Raw genomic sequence first — 27821 nt, forward strand, 5'->3', positions numbered from 1 at the left:
TGCAAGTTATAGCTTGATTCCATAATTTTTTCCTCATCATTGAGTGATTCCATAATTTTTTCTTCTACTTGATCTTGAAAAAAATGTGCCATTAATTACAAAAAATTAATTTAATTTTTTTGAGGTATATTTTACAAAGCCAGACTGTTCAGCTGTTAAATAAAACAATTTTGTGTCATGTCTGTGATTTGTTTTTCTTGCTACAAAGTAAAACAGCTGAATGAACATCCTCCAAGAGTAGTGATTCCATATTTTTTGCTAGGGGTTGTAGTTGCTCAAGTATTGTGGATCAGCACCCCACAAAACTTCTACTTAAGGGGCAGGGGATGCATTTCAGTTGGAGAAATGCTAGGGCAAACAGTGGGATTGTTTGTAGTACTCTGTGTGTGTGTACTTGCATCACTTTCATTTTTACGTTTTTTGTAATTTCAAAACTTTGCACTACGCTGATATAATAATTTATGGGGGAAAATGATTTGGATATTAAAGTCACAAGTTGGAACGTCCAGGGGAATGAAAAAGATGGCCAAATTGAAACAAAGTTCTAAACAGGATAAAATATCTTAAATCTAAAATAGTCTTTACACAGGAATCACACTTGATTGCTTCAGACATACAATATTTGAGTAGAAGATGGCCAGGACAAATACTGCATGTTTCTTATAATACCCATGCAAGGGGTGTGGCTATCCTTATACACAGATCAATACCATTTCAAGTCATAAAAACTACCCAAGATCCATCAGGAATGTATATTATTGTTCAAGGCAATATTTTGTCACAAAAAATAAACCTCTTAAATATCTATGGTCCTAATGAGGATAATCCATTATTTTCTGAAAGACTATTTCTTACAGTGTCTGCCTTGGAGGGACTATATATTGTTGGAGAAGATTTTAACGGTGTCTTGGACCCAGTGTTGGATAGATCCACCCAAACTGATACAACTCATGTAGAAACTAGACAAACACTACTTAACTACATGAAAGATCTTGGATTACTTAAAGTCTGGAGGGCACAGAATCCTAATAAAAGGGAATACTTATGTTATTCAAGTTCATACAAAACTCATTCACAAACTGACTACTTTTTAATTTCTATGGAACTATTATGTAATGTAAAAAAAATGCTGGTACAATAGTATAGTGATTAGTGACCATGCAGCAGTATCTATGGAGAACCATCTAGGCAGGTCTGAGCATTGCTCAAGGTGGAAGCTACAAGTTTATCTGTTACAAGATCCAGCCTTTGTTAAATTTGTAGAAAGGGGTATTGATAAATATTTTGAACTAAATACAGACGAAACCACGACCAGCATTAGATGGGAAGCCTTTAAAGCCTATATAAGGGGAGAAATTATTAGTTACACAAGTTCTACAACCAGACAATGCAGTCAAGATTTACAAACAAAGTCAAATTAAAAATGCTGAGATCGAAATTTACAATGACTACGACCCGGAAAAATTACTAAATATCTGTTATGAGAGCTAACTATGATAAATTAACAACTGACAAAGTGGCTAAAAGTTTAATGTGGACTAAACAATCACACTATGATCAAGAAAGAAGGTGGAAAATTATTGGCCTGGAGGGTAAAGAAAATGCAAACTGAAAGAACAATTACTGCTATAGAGTCAGTATCTGGCAACATAACTACAGACTCATTAGGGATAAATAATAGTTTCCAAGTTTTTTATGAATCGCTATACAAATCAGAATATACAGAAAATAGGAACACTCCGAATATATTTCTCAATCGCTTGCAATTTCGGACTTTAACAGATGATGAAAGAATAACATTACCCATTGACAACAGAAGTTTGTGAAGCTATTGGATACATGAATAGTGGTAAAGCACCTGGACCAGATGAGTTACCAATAGAATTTTACGAAACATTTAAAAAACAACGTGTAAGGCTGCTTCTTGACATGTATGAAGAATAATTTATTAAAGGAATACTTCCAGATTCATTAAGATTAGCTATAATAACTCTAATATCAAAACCAAACAAGCCCCCAACTGAATGCTCGTCTTCCAAACCGATTAGTTTAATGGGATGCGACACAAAAATACTCTGTAAAGCACTTTCTAGAAGATTAGACAAATACCTCCCTCAGGTGATTACTGATGATCAACAAGGGTTTGTACAAAAAAAGACAAGGTTATCACAATATCAGGAGAGTCCTGAATATACTCCACGAGATGCAGAATGCAAAAGACACGGGAATGAAAAAGATGGCCAAATTGAAACAAAGTTCTAAACAGGATAAAATATCTTAAATCTAAAATAGTCTTTACACAGGAATCACACTTGATTGCTTCAGACATACAATATTTGAGTAGAAGATGGCCAGGACAAATACTGCATGTTTCTTTATATGCATATTTCTTTAGATGCAAGTCAAGCATTCGATAGAATAAGAATGGGGATATCTTTCTGATGTACTCCCAAGATTTGGGTTAGGTCAGACTTGTCTCAAACGGATCCAGTTATTAAACACTAACCCAACCGATAAGATCCTAACTAACATTTTGAAACCGTTTAGTCTACAGAGATCCAGCCGACAAGGTTGCCCCCTTTGTCTCCACTGCTATTCACATTAGCAATTGAACCTCTAGCCATGGCAGTAAGGGCACATGCCGAAATATCAGGTATTACATTTGGGGAGATGGATCATTGCATTTCTTTATACTGTGACAATATACTTTTCCTGACAAACCTAAAATGGCAATCGCTTTACTCCCATTTGGGGTAATGAACAGTTTACACCTGGTAAAAAGGATGGAGGATTTTGGTCATAGAATATAAAATTTTTAGAATATAGAATATAATATTTCCAATCTGATGAGATTAACTAAAAATTTTGGAGAGTTCTCTGGATATAAAATTAACAATTCTAAATCAGTATTAATGTTTCTTAATAAGGAAGAAAGACAATCCTATCATAAATATGCCATTTGTGACAACTACTGAAGGTTTCAGGTATTTGGGTGTGAAAATCAACACAACATTGAGCAAGAATCTATTCCAGATCTACCACTAAATCTGTACCTTTACTCTTCAGATATTAAAACATTGAAGAAACGTATAAAAAAATCATTTTCTTAAAAATACAATTTCAGTCTGGCACGTTGCACACAAATGCATAGGTGACTTGCCGATATTGTCTCGCTTTACTCCCATTTGGGGTAATGAACAGTTTACACCTGGTAAAAAGGATGGAGGATTTTGGTCATAGAATATAAAAGGCATTCAAAAAATTATGGATCTTTACAAAGACAGAGTTGTGCTTAATTTTGACCAATTATGTCAAAGATATCAAATCCCTAAAAAACATTTCTTTAAATACTTACAGCTGAAAAACGTCATCAAAATGAAAACAGATAATGTATATACCACCTTTATCAAAACTTGAGGAAATACTTGTAAATTTAGAAGGGCCTTCCCTTATCATCTATCTAAATATTATAATGTATTGGTTGCATATAGCACTGAAACAACACTTGATAAATTGAAAGCCTGGAAAATGGATATAAAAGTAAATATTGATGAGTTGGATTGGAATAATGCCTATCAAAGCACAAAGACAGTAAATACAAGATTCAAATTATTCCAATATAAGTGATTAATGAGTGTGTACATAACTCCTGTCAAGTTACATCATATGTCTGCTAATATTCCAGATGTTTGCACTCAATGATTGGATGAGAAAGGTACTCTATTTCACTGTCTGTGGGATTGTCCAAAAATCCACAACTTCTGGAAGGGCATTTTAAAATGTTTGTCAGAGATGTTTAACACCAAAGTTCCTTTAAGTGCCAAATTGTGTGTGCTTAGAATATATCCAAAAGATTTGGACAAACCTGGAAACAAACTAAACTTCTGAACTGTGGACTTCAAGCCAAGAGACTTGTTGCACTAAGCTGGAAGTAGTATGGATGCTCCATCAATGGAAATGTGGATAAAGGAGTTATCCATCTCTATCAGGCTGGAGAGACTAACTTGTATTGCTGGGGCAAGCAGAAAGACTTTATTCAACTTTGGGAACCATACAAACATTATTACAGATGGAAATACTGGCTTTACCTGAAAAAGAAATTGTAAGTAATTAAATTAGTTTGGGGCCCTGGACAGAGATAGTACCTTTGTTCGCCCGCAGCTGCACCCTCCTCCATAGGGTGGTTGGACAACACCGGTTCTCATCCATCCCCTAAAGCTCTCACGTGTTGGCTCCAAGCGCCACACCCCGGTACACCGTCTCAGCTGACGGGCTAAATCACATGAGGGGATGGTGCCCACACTGCACCAGGCAGCCAATGGCCAGGGCAGAAGAGGTCTACCAGACCCAACGGCCACGTGAAAAGGAGAAAACCTTCCAAATCCGGAGTGGAGACCCGTAGGCTGTTCTGTGCTTTATGTAAACACCGTTCCGGCAGCTCCTGCAGCCAAGCTGACACCAAATGTCATGCTCCGCATTCCTTTGGATCCCATCAGTAAGGCCGAGAGGGGGATTCTGACGCTTGGGCCACCCAAGATCTCCATACTTCGGCCCAGGCTTTGCACTCTGGAGAGGATACTGCAAAGCCCCGCTGCAAAGCGCGGATACAAATCGGAAGTTGTCAGTTACAGGTTATAAGCCCTTCCAAATTGGCGTACAGGGAGGATGCCATGGGTCAACTTTGACGGGGGGAGGGACCACCGAAGTCCTATCGTCCGACTACTGCCCGCCTCAAGCTGGGCAGCCCCCGGCCACTTAGGTGTCGGTTTGCCAACGTCTGCTGCTCCAGAGGGTGCCTGGAGCTCAGTGTTTCAACCAAACACAAAGAGCGGATTTCCATACCCAATACCCAACAGTCACAGTAACATTAAAACAAATAGAAAGACTCCAGTTTTGCATATTGCTACATGGAACGTGCGCACAATGTGCAAAGGCTTCTCCGATGACCTGCAAGAGGTAGATAACATGAGGAAAACTGCAATTATTGACAGAGAACTGTCTAGGCTAGACATAAGCATAGCAGCCCTTCAAGAAACCAGGCTTGCCTCATGTGGCTCCTTGAGAGAGAAGAACTACACGTTCTTCTGGAAGGGTGGAGGACCTGATGAGCCGCGCCAACATGGAGTTGGTTTTGCTGTCAGAAACACTCTACTAGCTGTAGTAGAACCTCCCACTGGAGGCACTGAACACCTTCTCTCCATGCACCTCAACACTGCTGCTGGACCTGTCAACATCCTCAGCATTTACGCTCCTACTCTCAACTCCTCAGAAGACACTAAGGACCAGTTCTACAAGCAGCTGAATGAACTGATCACAAGTTGTCAGAAGGATGAGACATTGTTCCTACTAGGTGACTTTAATGCCAGAGTTGGTACAGACCATTAGTCCTGGTCTACCAGTCTTGGCCACCATGGCATTAGAAGGATGAATGGAAATGGACAGACTGTTGGAGCTGTGTTCTTACCACAATCTGCATTACTAACTCCTTTTTTGAGTGCAAACCATAGCATAAAGTGTCCTGGGAGCACCCAAGGTCTCACCGTTGGCATCAGCTTGACCTGATTATCACCAGGTGCACTGCTTTAAACAGTGTCCTCCTTACCAGAAGCTACCACAGCGCAGACTGCGACACAGACCATGCCCTTGTGAGCAGTAAAATACACCTACAACCTCGAACTGTGCATCACTAAGCCGAAGGGTCGACCTCACATAAATGTTGCACACATGTCACTCCCCAACAGAGTCACAGAGTATGTGTCCAGGCTAGACCAAGCTTTCCAGCAAGTGCCACAGGACACTCCTGATGCCACAACAAAATGGAAAGTCATGCAAGACGTCATTCACAACGCAGGAATTGCCACGTTTGGCAAGAAAGGCAGGCCTATTCAAGACTGGTTCAATGCTCACATCTCCACAATGGAGTCAGTAAGTGAGGCCAAATGCAGAGCCTTCTTAGCATACAAGAGCTGTCCCAGTGTTCAGACACTCACAGCACTCAGGAACGCTTGAAATACCACACAACGTGCTGCCAGAGAGTGCACAAACATCTACTGGTGGCAACTATGTCCAGGGATACAGCGGAGGGCAGAGTCCGGAGACCTTCGGGGAATATACAATGGCATCAAGAAGGCTCCAAGACCAACTGTGAAAAAGACTGCCCCCCTGAAATCTCTGTCAGGGGAAAAGATCACGGAGCATAAGGAGCAAATGGCTAGATGGGTAGAACACTACTCTCAACTCTACTCACATGAGACGTCAGTCTCCGACATCGTCCTCAAAAGTATGGAAGACCTTCCCATTATGGAGGAACTAGAAGTGCCAACTATTGAAGAACTGAGCAAAGCCATCGACTCCCTCCCAAGCGAGAAGGCACCAGGTAGTGACATCATCTCACCTGAAGCCATCAAGTGTGGGAAACCGGCCCTGCTTCAGCCGCTGTACGAGCTACTCTGCCTCTTTTGGGAGGAAGGGACTGTTCCCCAGGACATGCGTGATGCGACGATTCTGACACTCTATAAAAACAAGGGAGATCGTGGGGACTGTAACAACTACAGGGGCATCTCACTCCTGAACATAGTCGGCAAGGTGTATGCTCGGATCCTTCTAAACAGACTAAAAATCCTGGCTGATCGTGTTTATCCAGAATCTCAGTGTAGATTTAGGGTGGGAAGGTCAACAACAGACATGATTTTCTCCCTGCGTCAACTGCAGGAAAAGAGCAGAGAGCAAGGCCAACCCCTGTACATGCTGTTTATAGACCTTACCAAAGCCTTCGATCTAGTCAGTAGAACAGGCCTATTTGAACTCCTAAAGATCATCGGCTGCTCACCAAAACTGTATAGCATGGTGGTGTCTTTCCACACCAACATGAAAGGAACAGTTTTGTACGATGGACCCTCTCTCCAGAAATAGCGGGGTAAAACAAGGTTACGTGCTGGCACCAACAGTCTTTGGAATTTTCTTTTCCATACTTCTGTCGCACGCCTTCAACACATCCACAGACGGCATTTATTTGCACACGAGGTCCAACAGAAAGCTGTTTAACCTTGCATGACTCTGCTCCAAGACCAAGGTGAGGACAGTACTCCTAAGAGATGCTTTTTGCGGACGATGCAGCGCTCGTGGCCCATACAGTGGCCGCACTTCAGAGACTGAGCAACTGCTTTGAATGAATGAATCCTTTATTATCACTAGTCACAAGCACCAGCGAAATTGACCATCAACCTGTCCTTACATACACGCACACACACAAGGGGGAGTAACAGGACAGGAAGACAGGGATAAAAAGAAAAATACAGAGTAACATGAGGAGAGGGGAGGAGAAAAAAAAGCAACCCCCACACTATGCTCCTGTGAAGAGTACAGTGTAGAAACATTAAAAAAAAAAACTCAGCACATAAGCACAAAATAACACAAGTACACTTTACAACATGAAAACTCAGGACTTGGGGGGGGGGGGGAGGTAAAGGTAACCCAGCGCAAGCAAGCAGCCATCCGCTCCTGCAGCCATGATGGCGCTGGCCACACACCCGCTTGTCACACTGGGGGTGAAGCAGCGACCGTGGGAAGAAGGGGGACGAATACGAGAGAGTCTAACAGCAGTGACCTCCAGGGGGAATTGTTTCTCCAGCAACAGCCTTGGCCAAGGCCAGTGCTGTCTAAGGGAGCTGAAAGCAGATAAGATTGGGCTTGTTTGGGTCGAGCAGACGCATTCCTTTACACGACTACTCTGATTGTCCATACTGGCCTCTCGAATCCATGGCCTTTGTCTTTGGCACTGCATGTAAGCTGTTTGGACTCACCATAAGCTTGGGGAAAACTTGCGTTTGTGCACAAGGGGTTAGCACACCCCCTGCTATCACCATGGACAATGTACTCTTAAAAACAGTGGACAGCTTCATCTACCTAGGCTCAACAGCTACCAACACACTGTCACCAGACACTGAACTAGACAAGCGGATCGGGAAGGCTAAAACCATGATGGCAAGACTCACCCAGAGGGTATGGGAAAACGGAGTTCTGTCACTGCACACAAAAATACAAGTATACCAGGCCTGCATACTCTGTCTTACTGCATGGAAGCGAGACATGGAGCACATATGTACGACAAGAACGTCGGCTGAACGCCTTCCATATGCGATGTCTTCGGCACATCTTAGGAATTAGTTGGAGGGATAAAGTACCCAACAGTGACATCCTGCAACAAGCAAAAGTACAGAGCATCTACGCCATCCTTAGTCAACGCCGCCTTCGCTGGCTAGGACATGTCAGACGTATGGAGGATGGAAGGATTCCTATGGATGTGCTGTATGGTCAACTAACCTCTGGCTTTAGATGAGTTGGTTGTCCAGCTTTACGCTTCAAGGACACTGTGGCAGTGGGGGCGTGGCCAAGCGTCGGTCTGTGACCGGAGGGTGGAGTCAGGGAAGGTAAGTGGCAGAATCACTACACCCGAGGTTGATTAATTTGTTTGTGTGTCTTCCCCAGTGACCGCGCCCTATTTAAGGAAGAGAGCAAGAGCAGAAAGGGTTCGCTCCCCAACCAGACGACTGGTGTGTGGGTGTGTGTATAAATAAAAGTATAGTTAAGGCTGAAAAGCTATAATAAACGGGTTTTGTGAACTCAGTTCTGGCCTGCTGTCCTTCTGGGTGCCACCCACCCATCCGAGTTGCTACAGTGGTGCCGGAACCCGGGACTTGGAGCGCCGAAGCAGAACAGCCCCATGGAGTCCTCCCCTTTCGCCGAGCTGGTCCACGCCCTCGCCACGGCCCAGCAAAGCCAGCAACAGGCACTAGTCGCCCTCCGGAAGGAACAGGAACAGCGGTTCGAGGCCCTGGTGCTGGCTCAGCAAGAAGAGCGACAGGCCTTCCGACAACTCCTCGCGTCGGTAGGGTCCACCGCCATGGGACCGTCCCCCTTCACCCTGACGAATATGGGCCCGCAGGCCGACCCCAAGGCCTTCCTCACGCTCCTTGAGCAGGTTGTAGAGACCTCAGGGTGGCCGATAGAACGGCGCGCCTCCTCCCCCTGCTAATGGGAGAGGCGCAGCTGGTCGAGCTAAAGCTCCCCGCTGACCACCGGCTGGCCTATGCGGACCTTCGCCGGGCCGTCCTCCAGCGTGTGGGGCGCACCCCCGAGCAATAAGGGCAGAGCTTCCGCGCTTTGCACTTGGAGGAAGTCGGCCGGCCGTTCGCGTTTGGCCAGCAACTCCGGGACGCCTGCGGGCAGTGGTTGAGGGCTGACAACCGCGACGCCGAGGGGATCATCAACCAGGTGGCGCTGGAGCAGTTCATCGCGCGTCTACCAGCCAGAGCTGCAGAGTGGGCCCAGCGTCACTGGATCAGGCAATCGAGCTGGTGGAGGACCATTTGGCGGCTGTCCCGACAGCAGACAACCTCTTCTCCTCTCTCTCCTCCTGTGTCTCGTCCTCGCCCCATTCCCCTACCGCGGAGGCCGTTCCCCCACCCCAGCCGCGGTGCCCTCCCGTTTCTCCCGTCTGTGTCTGTCTCTCCCCCCCCTCAGGTGAGTGAGCCCCAGAGCAACAGTGCAGAGAGGAAGCCTGGACCAGTTTGCTGGCGCTGCGGGGAGCCGGGCCACCTCCAACAGCAGTGCTCGGTAATGGAAGTGGACGCAGTGGTTCGGATCCCCGACGCGCCAGGAGCCGCCCTCGATCGGGCCGGAGCGTATCACATACCGGTGAGTATCCAAGGGGATACATATCAGGCTTTGGTGGATTCGGGTTGTAATCAGACCTCAATCCACCAAAACCTGGTGCAAGATGAGATATTGGGGGGAGCACAATTGGTGAAGGTGTTGTGTGCGCACGGGGATGTTCACAACTACCCTTTAGTGTCGGTCCACATTTTTTTTCAAGGGGAAAAATTTATAGTGAAGGCGGCGGTTAATCCTCGCCTTAACCACTCAATAATTTTGGGGACGGATTGGCCGGGATTTGGGGAATTAATGAGTCACCTAGTGAAGAGTGGGTCCTGCCGTAGTTTAATAAGGGAAGGTCCCGGTGTCGCATTGGCGGGAGCAGCTGTCACAGAGCCGTCTATGTCAGCTCCGTGTCAGAGTGAGGAGCCGCCGGCTCCTCCTCTCTCTCTTGGGGAATCCCTTGCGGATTTTCCATTAGAGCAGTCGGGAGACAAGACTCTGCGGCATGCATTTGACCAAGTGAGAGTAATCAATTATCAAATGCTCCAGCCAAACGCCACCCCGTCCTTCCCCTACTTCGCAATTATGAAGGATAGATTATACCGAGTGACGCAGGACACTCAAACTAAAGAGCAAGTCACGCAGCTTTTGATTTCGAAGAGCCACCGGGAATTGGTATTCCAGGCGGCTCACTTTAATCCCATGGCTGGACACGTAGGACAGGATAAAACACTAGCCCGAATAATGGCCCGGTTCTATTGGCCAGGGATTCGCGGTGATGTCCGTAGGTGGTGTACGGCGTGCCGCGAATGCCAGTTAGTAAATGCAGTGGCCATTCCAAAAGCGCCTTTGCACCCTCTCCCATTAATCGAGACCCCATTCGAAAGAATTGGGATGGATCTCGTTGGGCCATTAGATCAGTCAACACGAGGGTACTGCTTTATATTAGTTCTGGTGGACTATGCAACGCGATACCCGGAAGCAGTGCCTCTTCGCAATATCTCAGCACGCAGTATTGCGGAGGCGCTCTTCCGCGTCATCTCCTGAGTTGGAATCCCGAAAGAGATTCTGACTGACCAAGGCACCGCGTTTGTCTGGGTATTAAGCCGATCCGCACCAGCGTTTATCACCCACAAACGGACGGTTTAGTTGAACGGTTCAATCGCACCCTCAAGAATATAATTAAAAAATTCGTAAGTGAGGACGCATGTAATTGGGATAAGTGGCTCGAACCCTTGTTGTTTTCAGTGCGAGAGGTCCCCCAAGCCTCCACGGGGTTCTCCCGTTTGAACTGTTATACGGGCGTAAGCCACACGGCATTCTAGATGTACTGCAGGAAAATTGGGAGGAGGGACCTTCACCAAGTAAAAATGAAATCCATCACGTTATTGACCTGCGCGCAAAACTCCACACACTCTCACCCACCTAACCCAGGAGAATTTGCAGCAGGCCCAAGAATGACAAACCCGCCTGTACAACAAGGGTACGCGCCTCAGGGAGTTCGCACCGGGAGATGAAGTGCTCGTACTGTTGCCCACATCAAGCTCCAAATTAGTCACCAAGTGACAAGGACCCTTTGAGGTCACACGGCGAGTCAGGGACGTTGACTATGAGGTGAGGCGAACGGACAAGGGTGGGGCATTACAAGTTTACCACCTCAATCTGCTCAAACTCTGGAACAAGGACGTCCCCGTGGCATTGGTGTCAGTGGTTCCGGAGAAGGCGGAGCTGGGGCCGGAGGTTCAAAAGGGAACATTGGCATCGCGTACCTCTCCGGTCCCCTGTGGAGACCACCTCTCCCCGACCCAACTCGCGGAGGTTGCTCAGTTGCAGACCGAGTTTTCGGATGTATTCTCGCCCCTACCCGGCCGCACCAACCTCATAGAACACCACATTGAGATGAGATGGTAGTGCGTAGCCGCCCTTACAGGCTACCCAAACACAAGAAAAAAGTGGTTCGGGAAGAACTCGAGGCCACGCTCGAAATGGGCATCGTCGAGAAGTCCCACAGTGACTGGAGCAGCCCGGTGGTCTTGGTACCCAAGGCTGACGGGTCGGTCCGGTTCTGTGTAGACTATAGGAAAGTCAACATTGTGTCTAAATTCGACGCGTACCCAATGCCTCGTATTGAGTTGCTCGATCGACTAGGCACAGCTCGCTTTTACTCAACACTGGATTTAACAAAGGGTTATTGGCAGATCCCCTTGACTCCATCATCCCGAGAAAAAACGGCCTTTTCCACACCGTTCGGCTTACACCAGTTCATCACACTTCCTTTTGGGCTGTTTGGGGCACCTGCTACGTTTCAGCAGCTGATGGATAGGGTCCTCCGCCCCCACGCCACCTATGCTGCCGCGTACCTTGACGACATCATTATTTATAGTAATGACTGGCCGCGGCACCTACAACACCTGAGGGCCGTCCTTAGGTTGCTGAGGCGGGTGGGTCTCACAGCCAACCCGAAGAAGTGTGCGATTGGGCGTGTGGAAGTACGGTATCTGGGCTTCCACTTGGGCAATGGGCAGGTGCGTCCCCAAATTAACAAAGACTGCAGCAATTGCGGCCTGCCCGAGGCCCAAGACCAAAAAGGGGATGAGACAGTTCCTGGGGCTGGCTGGCTATTATCATAGGTTTATACCTAATTATTCGGACGTCACCAGCCCGCTGACTGATCTCACTAAAAAGGGGGCACCAGATCCGGTCCAGTGGACGGAGCAATGCCAGCGGGCATTTTCTGAGGTAAAGGCTGCACTGTGCGGGGGGCCACTGTTACACTCCCCTGGCTTTTCTCGCCCTTTTATATTGCAGACGGACGCGTCGGACAGAGGGCTGGGGGCTGTTTTGTCCCAGGAAGTGGAGGATCACCCAGTGCTGTATATTAGTCGAAAGCTGTCAGTGCAGGAGGGGCGCTACAGCACCATAGAGAAAGAGTGCCTGGCCATCAAGTGGGCGGTCCTCGCCCTCCGTTACTACCTGCTGGGGTGCCCTTTCACCCTCTGTTCGGACCACGCGCCCCTCCAGTGGCTCCACCACATGAAGGATGCCAACGTGCGGATCACCCATTGGTATCTGGCACTCCAACCCTTTAACTTCAAGGTGGTCCACAGGCCGGGGGCGCAGATGGTCGTGGCGGACTTCCTCTCCCGTCGGGGGGGGAAAAAAATCGGCTGCGGGCCGGACAGCTGCCCGGCCTGAGTGGGGCGGTGGGGGTATGTGGCACTGGGGGTGTGTGTGTGTATAAATAAAAGTATAGTTAAGGCTGAAAAGCTATAATAAACGGGTTTTGTGAACTCAGTTCTGGCCTGCCGTCCTTCTGTGCTCCACCCACCCATCCGAGTTGCTACAGACACTTATAAGAGAGACTTGAAAGCATGCAAAATCTCTACAGACACCTGGGAAGTGCAGGCTGAGGACAGAGCTGCCTGGCGCCGAGTTGTGCATAACGGTATCATGGAAGCAGACAAGAGAAGGGGAGAACTTGCAGCGGAGAAACCGAGACAATGGAAGATTGTAGCACCAAACGCACCCTCAACGGCACAACACATATGCACTGTGTGTAATAGGGTGTGCAGATCCAGGAGTGGACTCTTAAGCCACATTAGAAGTCACACCTCCAGAGGCGCACAGATGGTTTCCTGAGACTGGACTGGATATATACATACACACACACACACACACACACACATATATATACACACACACGTGTGTGTGTGTGTATATATATATATATATATATATATATATATATATGTGTGTGTGTGTGTGTATATATATATACACACACACACACATATGTGCGTGTGTGTATGTGTATATATATATATATATATATATATATATATATGTATGTATATGTGTGTGTATGTGTGTGTATATATATATATATATATATATATATATATATATACACACACACACACACATACACGTGTGTGTGTGTGTATATATTATATATATATATATATATATATATATATATATATACACACACACACACACGCATATATATATATATACACACACACAGTTTTATATATATCAAGACTTTCAGCTTTAATTCAATGGGTTGAACAAAATGATTGCATAAAAATGTGAGGAACTAAAGCATTTTTTTTTTAAACACAATCCCTTCATTTCAGGGGCTCAAAAGTAATTGGACAAATTAAATAATTGTAAATAAAATGTTCATTTCTAATACTTGGTTGAAAACCCTTTGTTGGCAATGACTGCCTGAAGTCTTGAACTCATGGGCCTCACCAGACCCTGTGTTTCCTCTTTTTTAATGCTCTGCCAGGCCTTTACTGCAGCGGTTTTCAGTTGCTGTTTGTTTGTGGGCCTTTCTGTCTGAAGTTTAGTCTTTAACAAGTGAAATGCGTGCTCAATTGGGTTGAGATCAGGTGACTGACTTGGCCATTCAAGAATATTCCACTTCTTTGCTTTAATAAACTCCTGGGTTGCTTTGGCTTTATGTTTTGGGTCATTGTCCATCTGTATTATGAAATGCCGACCAATCAGTTTGGCTGCATTTGGCTGGATTTGAGCACACAGTATGTCTCTGAATACCTCAGAATTCATCCGGCTGCCTCTGTCCTGTGTCACATCATCAATAAACACTAGTGACCCAGTGCCACTGGCAGCCATGCATGCCCAAGCCATCACACTGCCTCCGCCGTGTTTTACAGATGATGTGGTATGCTTTGGATCATGAGCTGTACCACACCTTTGCCATACTTTTTTCTTTCCATCATTCTGGTAGAGGTTGATCTTGGTTTCATCTGTCCAAAGAATGTTCTTCCAGAACTGTGCTGGCTTTTTTAGCAAAGTCCAATCTAGCCTTTTTATTCTTGAGGCTTATGAGTGGCTTGCACCGTGCAGTGAACCCTCTGTATTTACTTTCATGCAGTCTTCTCTTTATGGTAGATTTGGATATTGATACACCTACTCCCTGGAGAGTGTTGTTCACTTGGTTGGCTGCTGTGAAGGGGTTTCTCTTCACCATGGAAATTATTCTGCGATCATCCACCACTATTGTCTTCTTTTTGCATTGATGAGTTCACCAGTGCTTTCTTTCTTTCTCAGGATGTACCAAACTGTAGATTTTGCCACTCCTAATATTGTAGCAATTTCTCGGATGGGTTTTTTCTGTTTTCGCAGCTTAAGGTTGGCTTGTTTCACCTGCATGGAGAGCTCCTTTGACCGCATGTTTTCTTCACAGCAAAATCTTCCAAATGCAAGCACCACACCTCAAATCAACTCCAGGCCTTTTATCTGCTTAATTGAGAATGACATAATGAAGGAATTGCCCGCACCTGCCCATGAAATAGCCTTTGAGTCAATTGTCCAATTACTTTTGGTCCCTTTAAAAACAGGGTAGCACATGTTAAGGAGCTGAATCTCCTAAACCCTTCATCCAGTTTTTAATGTGGATATCCTCAAATGAAAGCTGAAAGTCTGGACTTTATGCCCATGTCCATTATATAACTAACTTGAATATGTTTCAGTAAACAGGTAAAAAAAAGAAAATGTGTGTCAGTATCCAAATATATATGGACCTAACTGTATACTGTAATTTTGTTCATCTAGGGGCACTCCACACACCTACCAAATTTGACACAGATGGGTCCAGGGAGGACCTGCAGACCAGGGAGGAGTCTCAATGGCATATGTGGGAGTCCCCCAGACACACCTGGGGTCAAGCACCTATCGCTGAGTAGCGGTGCACATGACTGACGAGTGGACCAAATTTCATGAGTTTTCGCCCACCTCCAAAATGACAAAGTGTTGAGGAAAAAGAAGAAATATAGCCGTTAGCGGCGATAAAGGGCCCTCGCACTCGAGGGCTGGCGCTGCACAAGAGGCTCACTTTGGACATGGGGATATCATTAGATGTCTTATAACCTATGAAGTTTTAGCTTTGTCAGGCAATGCATGGTGAATTTATGAGACACTTCCTGTTTGCATAGCGAAACATACAAATTTATTGGTTCGCCATTTCAACATCATGCAAGATCTTGCAAATCCTTGTCACAAGTCAATTGGCTAAAACAATGTGCATTTCAGTTTTGTTCATCTTGGGGCACCCCACACACCTAACAATTTTGACACAGAAAGGTGAAACTGTATACCAGGCAGGAGTCTCAATGACCTATGGGGGTGCTATGGAGTCCCCCAGATACACCCAAGTGAACTCTGTCCTGTATCATAAGAGTATCAATCACTCCAAATTTCGTGCTGATCTGAGCAATTTCATCTCAACCACAGCTTGTTCTCAGGGGCACTATAGAGCACTAGGACCATGCCCAGTCCCTTGCTCAGTGAACCTTGGTGGTTTTATACACATTTGATCAGTGTGCCAAAATTCATGAGTTTTCGAGCATCGCAAGTGCCTCAAAAACGAGTTTTTCCATGGAGAAAATAAATAAATAAATAAATAAAAACAGGACAAAAAACAATAGGGCTTTGCGCCATAGGCCTGCACCTCGCTGCTTGGGCCATAATAAAATTAACTAACTAACTAACTAACTAACTAACTAACTAACTAACTAACTAACTAACTAACTAACTAACTAACTAATAATAATAATAAAAAAAGAAGAATCCTTATGAATACCATAGAGCAGTGATTCTCAAAATGTGGTGGTACGCCAAAGAATCACTTAATTAAATATAAATAAAATTAAAAAAATAAAATAAAACGTGAAATACTATCCATAATATCCGAATGGATGAAAAATATCTTATCAACCGATGACAAGAAAATGAAAGGAGATACAAATTAAGTTAATAATTTTAAAAAGTTTGCAAGTGCTTCTGGGTAGCCATACGTAGTGTACGTACGCATTCCCGCCGGTTCCGCTGACAGACGGTTATCCGCCATTGGTAGACTAGGCTGTGATGGGAAAAGGTGGAGGTGGCTTTGCTAATTATGACGAGTACGACAAAATTACTGTCGTGGCTTAAATCCACGAATGGGAGCGTGGATCAGGAGAGAGGGAGAACTGAAGAGGACGTGTGTGAGCCGAGTGCAGATGCTAACGACAGTGGCAAAACCAGCCCCAGAACTGCTAGCAAACGGCAGAAACCAGTGAGGAGGAAGTATGACGAAAAATACATAAAACTGGGATTCATTTGGAGCGGGACAGAGGAGCTGCCCAGACCGCAGTGTGTTGTATGCAGGGACGTTCTGAGCAATGAGTCCATGAAACCATCGCATCTCAAACGGCATCTTACAACCAAACACACAGCACTAAAGGACAAACCAATGGATTTTTTTTTTTACGAAAACGTGATGAACTGAAGCAGTCCAAGTCCACCATTCTGTCCTATGGTACACCCGTAGCCAAAGCACAGGAAGCTTCATATCGTGCCAGCCTCCTGATCGCCAGAGCTGGTAAGCCGCACACAATCGGGGAACTGCTGTGTTTGCCATTAGCCAAAGAGATGACACGTATCATGTGTGGAGAGAAAGCTGCCAGAGTTTTAAACTTGGTGCCGCTTTCAAATGACACCGTGTCAAGGAGAATAAATGACATGGCTGACGATGTTAAAAAGACACTGATTGAGCGCATTAAGAACAGTAGATATTTTACCATACAGCTTGATGAGACTACAGATGTTGCAGATTTGGCCAATTTATTTGATTCATTATTTAAGTACAGTGTTTTATTTTCCTACAGTGTTACTGTTCAAAGTAATGTGTGTAATGTTACAGTGGCCAACAATATTAAATATACTTGTTAAATAAAACCTCCGCCTTGTTTTTAATGAATACTCAGGTCTACTACGCTACTGTATTTTAATGTTGGTCACTATGGTGGTACTTGGAGAGCCAAGTATTTTCTGAGGTGGTACTTGGTGAAAAAAAGTTTGAGAACCACTGCCATAGAGCCTTGCACTTCCGGTGCAGCGGCCTCCGGTGGACACCAGACGCCTTGCACCTCCCGTGCTCGGGCCCTAACTATAGCTGCAAGCATCGATGAGGGGGGTCCCAGCACCATCACATTTGCTCATCAAACAATGCACAGATATCGGAAATGTGAAACAAAAGCCTGGGGATCTAATGTATGTGCCACCGGTGATTAATTTTTCGGCAATGGAGTCATTACTGTCCATGTCCAAGTGGTGGCGCTATAACAGAGGGTCACTTTGTGCATGTCATCAGAACCATTATATCCTATAACCTGTGCAGTTTTAGCCATATCTGGCAATGCATTGTGACCACCTGGAGTCAAGCCTCTATCCATGAGTACCAGTGGCCAGGACTGAAGTGTGTACCAACTTTCATGAGTTTGAGTTTTTTGGCAGTGGAGTCATTACTGTCCAGTTCCAAATGGTGGCGCTATACCAGAGGGTCAAATTGGGTCAACGAAACAGACTTCATGTTAAAACTGTTAAAAATGTTATAATCACGTTGTCTGTTATCACCCAAAGGAGGATGGGTTCCCTTTTGAGTCTGGTTCCTCTCGAGGTTTCTTCCTCATGTCAGGCCCAAGCCCATCTGAGGGAGTTTTTCCTTGCCATTGTCGCCACAGGCTTGCTCACTGGGGATAGATAAGGGATAAAATTAGCTCATATTTAAAGTCATTAAAATTCTGGAAAGCTGCTTTGCGACAATGTCTCCTGTTAAAAGCGCTATAAAAATAAACTTGACTTGACTAGACTAGACAAATAATAAGAAAAAACATGCCGAAAACAATAGGGCTTTGCACCTACACTGCAGGCCATAGGCCTGCATCTCAGTGCTTAGGCCCTAATAAAAAGAAAAAACCTACCGAAAAACAATAGGGCTTTGCACCTACAGTGCATCTTTGTGCTCGGGCCCTAATAATAAAAACAAGAATCCTTATGAATACAATAGGGACTTGCACCTCCGGTGCTCGGACCCTAATAATAATAATAAGAGGAAGAAGAAACAGGCCAAAAACAATAGGGCTTTGCACCTGGCCTGCACCTCGGTGCTCAAGCCCTAATAATAATAAAAACAAGAATCCTTATGAATACAATAGGGCCTTGCATCTCCGGTGCTCAATAATAATAATCATTACAAAAACAAGAGGGCTTTGCACCTATGGTACTCAGTACTCAGGCCCTAATAAGAAAAAACATGCCGAAAACAATAGGGCTTTGCACCTACCTCGGTGCTCGGGACCTAATAATCGATACAGAAACAATAGGGCCTTGCACCTCTGGTGGACACCAGAGACCTTGCACCTCTGGTGCTCGGGCCCCAATGAATGAAAAAAACATGCCGAAAACAATGGGATTTTGCACCTATGCTTATGGTCTGCACCTCAGTGCTCGGGCCCTAAAGAAGAAGAAAAAAAAAATGCCGAAAACAATAGGGCTTTGCACCTCAGTGCCCAGGTCCTAATGAGGGAGAAGTGTGTTGACCTTCATAAATCAGGGAATGGTTATAAAATGAATAGCTACTTGTCCAAAAATACCAATTTCTACTGCTATGGCAATAAAAAAAGAAGTCAAGACAAACTGGAACTTGCTGGAAGAAGACCCAATTTTATTTTACCCCCACATACAGGACAACAGTGAGAGAGGGAGAAAAAAAAACACCCCAAGAATCACTACTTGTGAGTTACAAGAAAAAGTAAAATCTTGGTGGTTTTGGAAACTTTTGGAAACCCCATCAGACGCCACCTGTACACCAACAGATTGTTTGGCAGGTATAATTAAAATAAATAAATAAATAAATAAAATTACTGCCCAACGTAAGTGCCTCAAGTTTACAAAAACACTTCTACAACTTTGACCAGAATAGTGATCTATGGGCTGATGTAACAAAAAAAAAAAAAAGTTTTTGGCAACAAATACTCAAGGTGGGTTTCAGATATAAAAAGACAGATGGCAATAATTAAAAGAACACAATTCCCAACTGTAAAATATGGTGCAAGTTCTGTGATGTTTTGGGGCTGTTTTTCCTCCAAAGGGTCCTGGAAACCCTATTCATGGCATCATGGATTCCATGAAACACCAGGACATCTTAAATTAAAATCTGTCTGCCTCTGACAGGAAACTAAAAGTATGTCATCATTGGATCTTCCAGCAGGACAATGACCCAAAGCATAGGTCCAAATCAACACAAAAATGGTTAGTTGACCACAGAATCAAGCTTCTACCATGGCCATCTCAGTCCCTTTACCTGAAGCCCATTGAAAACCTGTGGGATGAACCAAAGAGGAGTGAGTGTGTGCAAGAGAGGGGCTAGGACCATGATCTGGAGAAATTCTGGAAAGAGAAATGGTCTCAGATGCCCTGTTCTGCATTCCCCAAACTTATAAAATGTTAGAGAAGACTCAATGTGGTTTTAATAACAAACGGAGATTGTACAAGGTATTAAATGCAAGGGTGGAAAGGGTGGACTGTGGCGGGGGGGGGGGGGGGGGGGGGGGGCAAGCAGCAGTCTGTGAATGGAGGGCGGGGTCGGGGAAGGTAAGTGGCTAGGTCATTACACCTGATGTCAATTTGTGTGTGTTTGTTGCAGGGATGGAGTATAAAGGGAGGGGGAGAGGAGAGAAGAAGCGCTCCCTGACCACAACACTTGTGTGAGTGAGTGAGTGAGAGAGAGAGAGAGAGAGAGAGAGAGAGAGAGAAAGAAAGAAAGCTGAAAAGCCGAATAAAGTGTGTGTGTGTGTGTGTGTGTGTGTGTGTGTGTGTGTGTGTGTAAACACAAACCCTCGCCTGCCGTGCTTCTGTGCTCCACCCACACCGGGGTTTACTACAGTGGTGCTGAAACCCAGGATGCACAGAAGGGAACCGCCCCATGGAGTCCTCCCCGTTCAAAGAGCTCATCCTTGCCCTCGCTACCGCCCAGCAGAACCGACATCAAGAGCTGATCACCCTCCAGAAGGAGCAGCAGCAGCGCTCCGAAGCCTTGATGCTGGCCCAGCAGGAAGATCGCCAGGCATTCCGGCACCAGCTCACGTCAGCAGGGCCGCCGGCCGCTGCTGCCACCACCCTCACGAAGATGGGACCGCAGGACGATCCGGAAGTGTTCCTCGCTCTCTTTGAGCAAACAGCTGAGGCGTGGGGGTGGCCGCTGGAGCAGCACACGGCGCGCCTCCTCCCGCTCCTAACTGGCGAGGCGCAGCCGGCTGTTTTATGCGGACCTGAGGAAAGATCCTGCAGCAGCTCGGACGCTCCCCGGAGCAACACCGCCAGCGCTTCCGGACACTGACACTGGAGGAGGTCGGCCGGCCGTTTGCATTCGGCCAGCAACTCCGGGACGCCTGCCGGCGGTGGCTGAGGGCAGAAGACCGCGACGCTGAGGAGATCATCGATCTGGTGGCACTGGAGCAGTTTATCTCTCAACTTCCGGAAGGAACGGCGGAATGGATCCAGTGTCACCGCCCGGCAGCGCTGGAACGAGCCATCGAGCTGGCGGAGGACCATCTGGAGGCGGCTCTGACGGCAGGCAGACGAGGCGCCTCCCCTCGCTTCTCTTCCTCCCCTCTCTCTCTCTCTCTCTCTCAATCTCCTGTCTCTGGTCCCCCCCCACCCCGTTCCCCTGCCACAAAGGCAGCGGCTGGCTCCTCCCCAGCCGGCCCGTCGCACCTGTGGTGTCCTCCTATCTCCCTCTTCTGTGTCTGTGTTGTCTCCCCCTCAGGTGAGTGACACCCATAACACCAGTGCAGAGGGAAAGCCTGGGCCGGTGTGCTGGCACGGCGGGGAATCGGAGCGTCTCCCAAATCAGAGCCCCGCAAGGGAGGTGGGGGCTGTCATCTGGATCATTGACGCGCCGGAAACCGCCCCCGATCGGGACGGAACGTATCGCGGACCGGTGAGTATTCAAGGGGGTACATATCACGCTTTGGTGGATTCTGGTTGCAATCAGACCTCAATTCACCAATGCCTGGTGCAAGGTGAGGCATTGGGGGGAGCACAAGTGGTGAAAGTGTTGTGTGCGCACGGGGATGTTCACCATTATCCTCTAGTGTCTGTCCATATTCTATTCCGGGGCCAAACGCATAAAATGAAGGCGGAGGTTAATCCTCATCTTACCCACTCATTGATCTTGGGTACTGATTGGCTGGGATTTAAAGAATTAATGGAGTATTTAACACGCAGTGGGTCCTGCCCTAGTAGGTCACGGGAAGATCCTGGTGTGGCACTGGCTGGAGAAGCTGTCACAGAGCCGTCTGCGTCAACACCGCGTCAGAGTGAGGAGCACTCCGCTCTTCCTCCCTCTCTCGGGGATTCTCTTGGGGATTTCCCGTTCAAACAGTCGCGAGACGAGACTCTGCGGCATGCGTTTGACCACGTGAGAGTAATCGATGGTCAAACTCTTCAGCCAAGCGTGGCACCAACCTTCCCCTATTTTGCCATTATTAAAGATAGATTGTACCAAGTGACGCAGGACACTCAAACCAAGGAACGAGTAACCCAGTTGTTAATCCCAAAGAGCCGTAGGGAACTCGTATTCCATGTGGCTCACTTTAATCCCATGGCTGGACACTTGTGGCAAGACAAAACACTAGCCCGAATAATGGCCCGGTTCTATTGGCCTGGGATTCGTGGGGATGTCCGTCGGTGGTGTGCGGCGTGCCGTGAATGCCAATTAGTAAATCCCGCGGCCACTCCAAAAGTGCCGTTGTGCCCTCTTCCTCTAATCGAGACCCCGTTTGAGCGAATTGGGATGGATCTCGTCGGGCCATTAGATCGGTCAGCACAGGGATATCACTTTATTTTAGTTCTGGTGGACTATGCAACGCGATATCTGGAGGCAGTGCCTCTCCGCAATATCTCAGCATGCAGTATTGCGGAAGCGCTCTTCCACGTTATCTCCCGGGTCGGGATTCCGAAAGAAATCCTGACAGACCAAGGCACCTCGTTTATGTCACGCACACTGCGCGAGCTATATGGGTTACTGGGGATTAAGTCCATCTGCACCAGTGTACATCACCCACAAACGGATGGATTAGTAGAGCGATTCAACCAGACACTCAAAAACATAATCCGGAAATTCGTTAGTGAAGATGCGCATAATTGGGATAAGTGGCTCAAACCCCTGTTGTTCGCAGTACGAGAGGTCCCGCAAGCCTCCACAGGGTTTTCTCCCCTTGAATTATTATATGGGCGCAAGCCGCGTGGCATTCTGGATGTGCTGCGGGAAAATTGGGAGGAAAATTTTACCTTCACCGAGTAAAAATGAAATCCAGTACGTTCTTGACCTGCGCGCAAAACTTCACACCCTCACGCAATTAACACAGGAGAATTTACGGCAGGCACAAGAACGTCAAAGCCGGCTGTACGACAGGGGCACGCGCCTTAGAGAATTCACGCCGGGAGAAAAAGTACGTGTATTTAGGTTTTTTTTTTCTTTTTTATCAGACATCTAGTTTTTGGGTTTGTTTACCTGACATGTTTCGACGTACGACTGTCGTCTTCCTCAGAGTGTCACCGGATGTTAATTGGTGACGCATCTTTTATCAGCTGATGTTTCTGAAGGCGTGGCCTTCCTGTCTGGATTGACAGGTCGGTCACGCCTTCTACTGTCTGTTTGTCCCCTGCAAGATGGCACTCCAGGTGTGGGAGAGCATGTATGCTCCCTCATCCCGGTTGATGGTCCTCGGGCTTCGCTTACGGATCTCCATGGCCTCCCTGATCCAGCGCTGATGTTTGTTATCTTCTGTGCAGATGACTCTGGCATTCCCCCAGTCCATAATATGATTTTCCTTTTTACAGTGATCTGTTATAGCTGACTTATAATTTTCCTGTTGTGCCTTTTCTTTTATTGTTCGGGTTTGTCTTGTAGCTGTCTCCTTTTCGCACTCTTTCTTATGTTCATTTTTTCTTGTGTTGAAACTCCTTCCTGTCTCCCCAATGTAAGTTTTATTGCATAATTGACATGGAATCTCATATATGGTGTTGCATCTGTTGTCCGGATGTATTCTGTCTTTGGGATGAACCAGGATCTGATGGAGTGTTGTGTATGGTTTGACAGGTGTGTTAATGTTGTGTTTCCTCATTGCTCTTTGAATGCGGTCAGTTATTCCCCTAATGTATGGTAATGTCACTACTCCCCTGTGTTCTTGTTTGTTGGTTTGTTTTTTCTCTTTCTTCTGTGTTTTGTTGTTCTTAACCTGTTCCGCCCCTTTTGATATTGCCCATTGTGGATATTGACATGCCTTCAGTGCGTGTTGTATATGTTGTTTCTCCTGTTCTTTGTCCTGTGGATCTGTAATTATTGCTGTGCGTTCATGTAATGTTCTGACTACTGATATTTTGTGCATTATGGGGTGTTCGGAAGTCCAGTTTAAATATTGGTCGGTGTGTGTGGGTTTTCTGTGTACTTTTATTTTGATGTCCCCATCTTCTGTGTGATGTATTTTTAAGTCCAAAAATGCTATTGACTGCTCCGTTTCTTCTTCATGCGTGAATTTTATATTGCCGGTATTGTCTATGGTGTTGAGATGGTCGGTGAGTTGTTGAGTGTGTCCCCTCTTCACTTTTTCTAGTATGTCATCCACGTAACGTTTCCAGAGTGTTGGCCTGTATTCTGCTGGTATTGTAGTGAGTGCTTTCTGCTCCAGATCTTCCATGAAAAAGCCGCACATGATGGCTGATAGTGGGTCTCCCATGGCGAAACCTTCCTTCTGTCTGTAAATTGTATTCCTGAACTGAAAGTATGTGGATGTGGCGATGAATTGAAGGAGCTGAGTGATGTCTTGTACAGTGAGGTTTGTGCGTTTCTTGAGCATCCTGTCTGTTTTTAATTTTTCTTGTACTATCTGTATGGTGGCTTCCGTGGGTGTTCTGGTGAAAAGAGATATGACATCGTGTGATATGAAAACTTCGTCTTGCTGCATTTTTATGTTTTTTAGTTCTTCTGCCAATTGTTTTGAGTTTTTGCAGTGTTGGTCTGTGAGTCCTAGTAATGGTTTAATTATTTCGGTAAGTGCTTTTGATAAGTTGTAAGTGACTGAACCAATGCTATCTACTATGGGGTGTAATGGTGTTCCTGGTTTGTGTATCTTTGGTGTGCCGTAAATCCTGGGGATGACGTTGGCTGTGGGTACTAAATGATTGTATGCCTGCTTATCTATTTTATTTTCATCGAGTAGTGGCTTGAGTAGTGCTTTAAGTTTCTTTTTCTTGTCTTCTGTTGGGTCTTTTTTTAATATTTCAAATGCGTTGTCACTGAGTAATTCAATCATTTTCCGTTCATATTCATCAGTGTCCATAATAACTGTTGTTCTGCCTTTATCTGCTGGGAGGATTGTGATATCTTTATTTTTTGCTAATGTTTTCATGGCTTTGGCTTCCTGTTTTGTGATGTTACTGGGTGGTGGTTTGGCCGTTTTCAATATACCAGCTATTGCGTTTCTTAGTGCTGCTTTTTGTCCCTGATCCTGTATTTTCTCACATGCTAATTCAGTTGCCAGAATGAATTCATCGTGAGGTATATTGTTCGGTGTGACAGCGTAGTTGAGTCCTTTTGCTAATTTACTGCGTTCTGCTTGTGAGAGTTTGTACCCTGATATATTATGAATCCATTTGTCGATGTGTGCGTGCTCCGGTTCTGCCTTCTTTTTCTGTGCGATGAGTTTGTCCAGTTTTCGGATTTGTCGGGTTTTTGTCTTGGTGAATTCCTGCTCGTGTATGTCTGCCAAGTGTCCGTGTATTGCTATTTCCATTTCCTTGTTTTGGGGAAACCGGCGTTTGAAAGTTTCCGTCTCCCTGTGTAGTTCGCTGTTGATGTTATTTAATTTGTCAGTTGTGCACCGTATCCGTTCTTTTACCAGAGTCATCCGCACTTTCTTGATCATCTTTTCCGCGTTTCTGGTTGGAATCGGGTTCTTGATGTTCAGGCTGGCCAGTACGACTTCCTCATCCCAGCAGCGCAGATTGAATCTCAGGTGATTCCTGTAGCGTGCCCGTTTTCGCGTCAATCGCTCTAGGCGGCGAAACTCCTTGATGCTTTCGTCTCCATAACTTATTCTTAATATTTCGATTACGTTCATTATGTCTTATATTAAATATATTTAGTTTTTTTTTTCTTCTTTTTTATCAGACATCTAGTTTTTGGGTTTGTTTACCTGACATGTTTCGACGTACGACTGTCGTCTTCCTCAGAGTGTCACCGGATGTTAATTGGTGACGCATCTTTTATCAGCTGATGTTTCTGACTTCAGAAACATCAGCTGATAAAAGATGCGTCACCAATTAACATCCGGTGACACTCTGAGGAAGACGACAGTCGTACGTCGAAACATGTCAGGTAAACAAACCCAAAAACTAGATGTCTGATAAAAAAGAAGAAAAAAAAAACTAAATATATTTAATATAAGACATAATGAACATAATCGAAAAAATAAGTACGTGTATTATTGCCCACGTCGAGTTCTAAATTAGTCGCCAAGTGGCAAGGGCCCTTCGAGGTCACACGGCGAGTCGGGGACGTCGACTATAAGGTAAAGCGAATGGATGGGGGCGGGGCACTGCAAGTATACCACCTCAACCTTTTAAAACGCTGGAATGAGGGGATCCCCATGGCATTGGCGTCGGTCGTCCCAGAGAAGGTGGAGCTGGGGACGGAGGTAAAAAAAGACAACATCGCAGACCACTCTAGTCCCATGTGGAGACCACCTCTCGCCGACCCAACTCACGGAGGTAGCCAAGTTGCAGAAGGAATTTTCCGACGTGTTCTCGCCCCTTCCAGGTCGTACCCACCTCACAGAACACCACATCGAAACGCCCCCGGGGGTGGTAGTGCGTAGCTGCCCTTACCACTTGCCCGAACACAAGAAAAAGGTGGTTCGGGATGAACTCAAGGCCATGCTCGAAATGGGCATAATCGAGGAGCCCCACAGTGACTGGAGCAGCCCAGTGGTCCTGGTTCCCAAGACTGATGGGTCGGTCCGGTTCTGTGTGGACTATAGAAAGGTCAACGCGGTGTCTAAATTTGACGCGTACCCAATGCCTCGCATTGATGAGTTGCTTGATCGTTTAAGCGCTGCTCGCTTTTATTCGACACTGGATCTAACCAAGGGATATTGGCAGATCCCCTTGACTCCTCTATCCCGAGAGAAAACGGCCTTTTCCACACCGTTTGGTTTACACCAATTCGTCACGCTCCCCTTTGGGTTATTTGGGGCGCCCGCTACGTTCCAGCGGCTTATGGACAGGGTCCTCCGCCCTCATGCTGCCTACGTGGCCGCCTATCTAGACGACATAATAATTTACAGTCATGATTGGCTGCGGCACTTGGAACACCTGAGGGCTGTTCTAAAGTCGCTGAGGCGAGCGGGCCTCACAGCTAACCTGAAAAAATGTGCGATTGGAAGTACAGTATCTGGGGTTCCACTTGGGTCATGGGCAGGTGCGTCCCCAAATTAACAAGACTGCAGCGATTGCGGCCTGCCCGAGGCCCAAGACCAAAAAGGAGGTGAGGCAGTTCTTGGGGCTGGCTGGCTATTATCGTAGGTTTATACCTAACTATTCGGATGTCACCAGCCTGCTAACCGACCTTACTAAAAGCGGGGCTCCAGATCCGGTCCAGTGGACGGAGCAATGCCAACAGGCCTTCTCGGAGGTAAAAGCTGCACTGTGTGGGGGGCCACTTTTACACTCTCCTGACGTCTCTCTCCCCTTTATTTTGCAGACTGATGCATCAGACAGGGGGCTGGGGGCCGTTTTGTCCCAGGAGGTGGAGGGTGAGGAGCGCCCGGTGCTGTACATCAGCCGGAAGCTGTCGATGCACGAGAGCAAGTACAGCACAATTGAAAAGGAGTGTCTCGCCATCAAGTGGGCAGTCCTCACCCTCCGATACTACCTGCTGGGGCGCCCTTTCACTCTCTGCTCGGACCACGCACCCCTCCAGTGGCTCCACCGCATGAAGGATGTCAATGCGCGGATCACCTGTTGGTATCTTGCTCTCCAGCCATTTAAGTTCGAGGTGATCCACAGGCCGGGGGCACAGATGGTGGTGGCAGACTTCCTGTCCCATCGGGAGGGGAGTCAGCTTCAGGCTGGACGGCTCCCCGGCCTGCGTCGGGCAGTGGGGGTATGTGGCAGCGGGGGCATGGCCAAGCAGCAGTCTGTGAATGGAGGGCGGGGTCGGGGCAGGTAAGTGGCTAGGTCATTACACCTGATGTCAATTTGTGTGTGTGTGTGTGTGTGTGTGTGTTTGTTTGTTTGTTTGTTGCAGGGAT

General features: G+C 46.4%; 1 protein-coding gene across 10 annotated transcripts in view; it reads right to left on the bottom strand.

The window, feature by feature from the left end:
* Positions 1 to 27821, bottom strand: part of fer (fer (fps/fes related) tyrosine kinase) — a 408576-nt gene that overhangs the window by 277983 nt on the left and 102772 nt on the right. For 2 of the 10 annotated variants that reach the window (XR_009651912.1, XR_009651911.1), the window contains exon 7: positions 18067 to 18197. The exons of the other annotated variants lie outside the window; for them this stretch is intronic. The gene's annotated coding sequence lies outside the window, so the exon portion shown is untranslated. The remainder of the gene's footprint in view (positions 1 to 18066; positions 18198 to 27821) is intronic. 10 annotated transcript variants of the gene reach the window in all.

Source organism: Neoarius graeffei, chromosome 28 (assembly GCF_027579695.1).
Source record: "Neoarius graeffei isolate fNeoGra1 chromosome 28, fNeoGra1.pri, whole genome shotgun sequence".
NCBI classification, from domain to species: domain Eukaryota; kingdom Metazoa; phylum Chordata; class Actinopteri; order Siluriformes; family Ariidae; genus Neoarius; species Neoarius graeffei.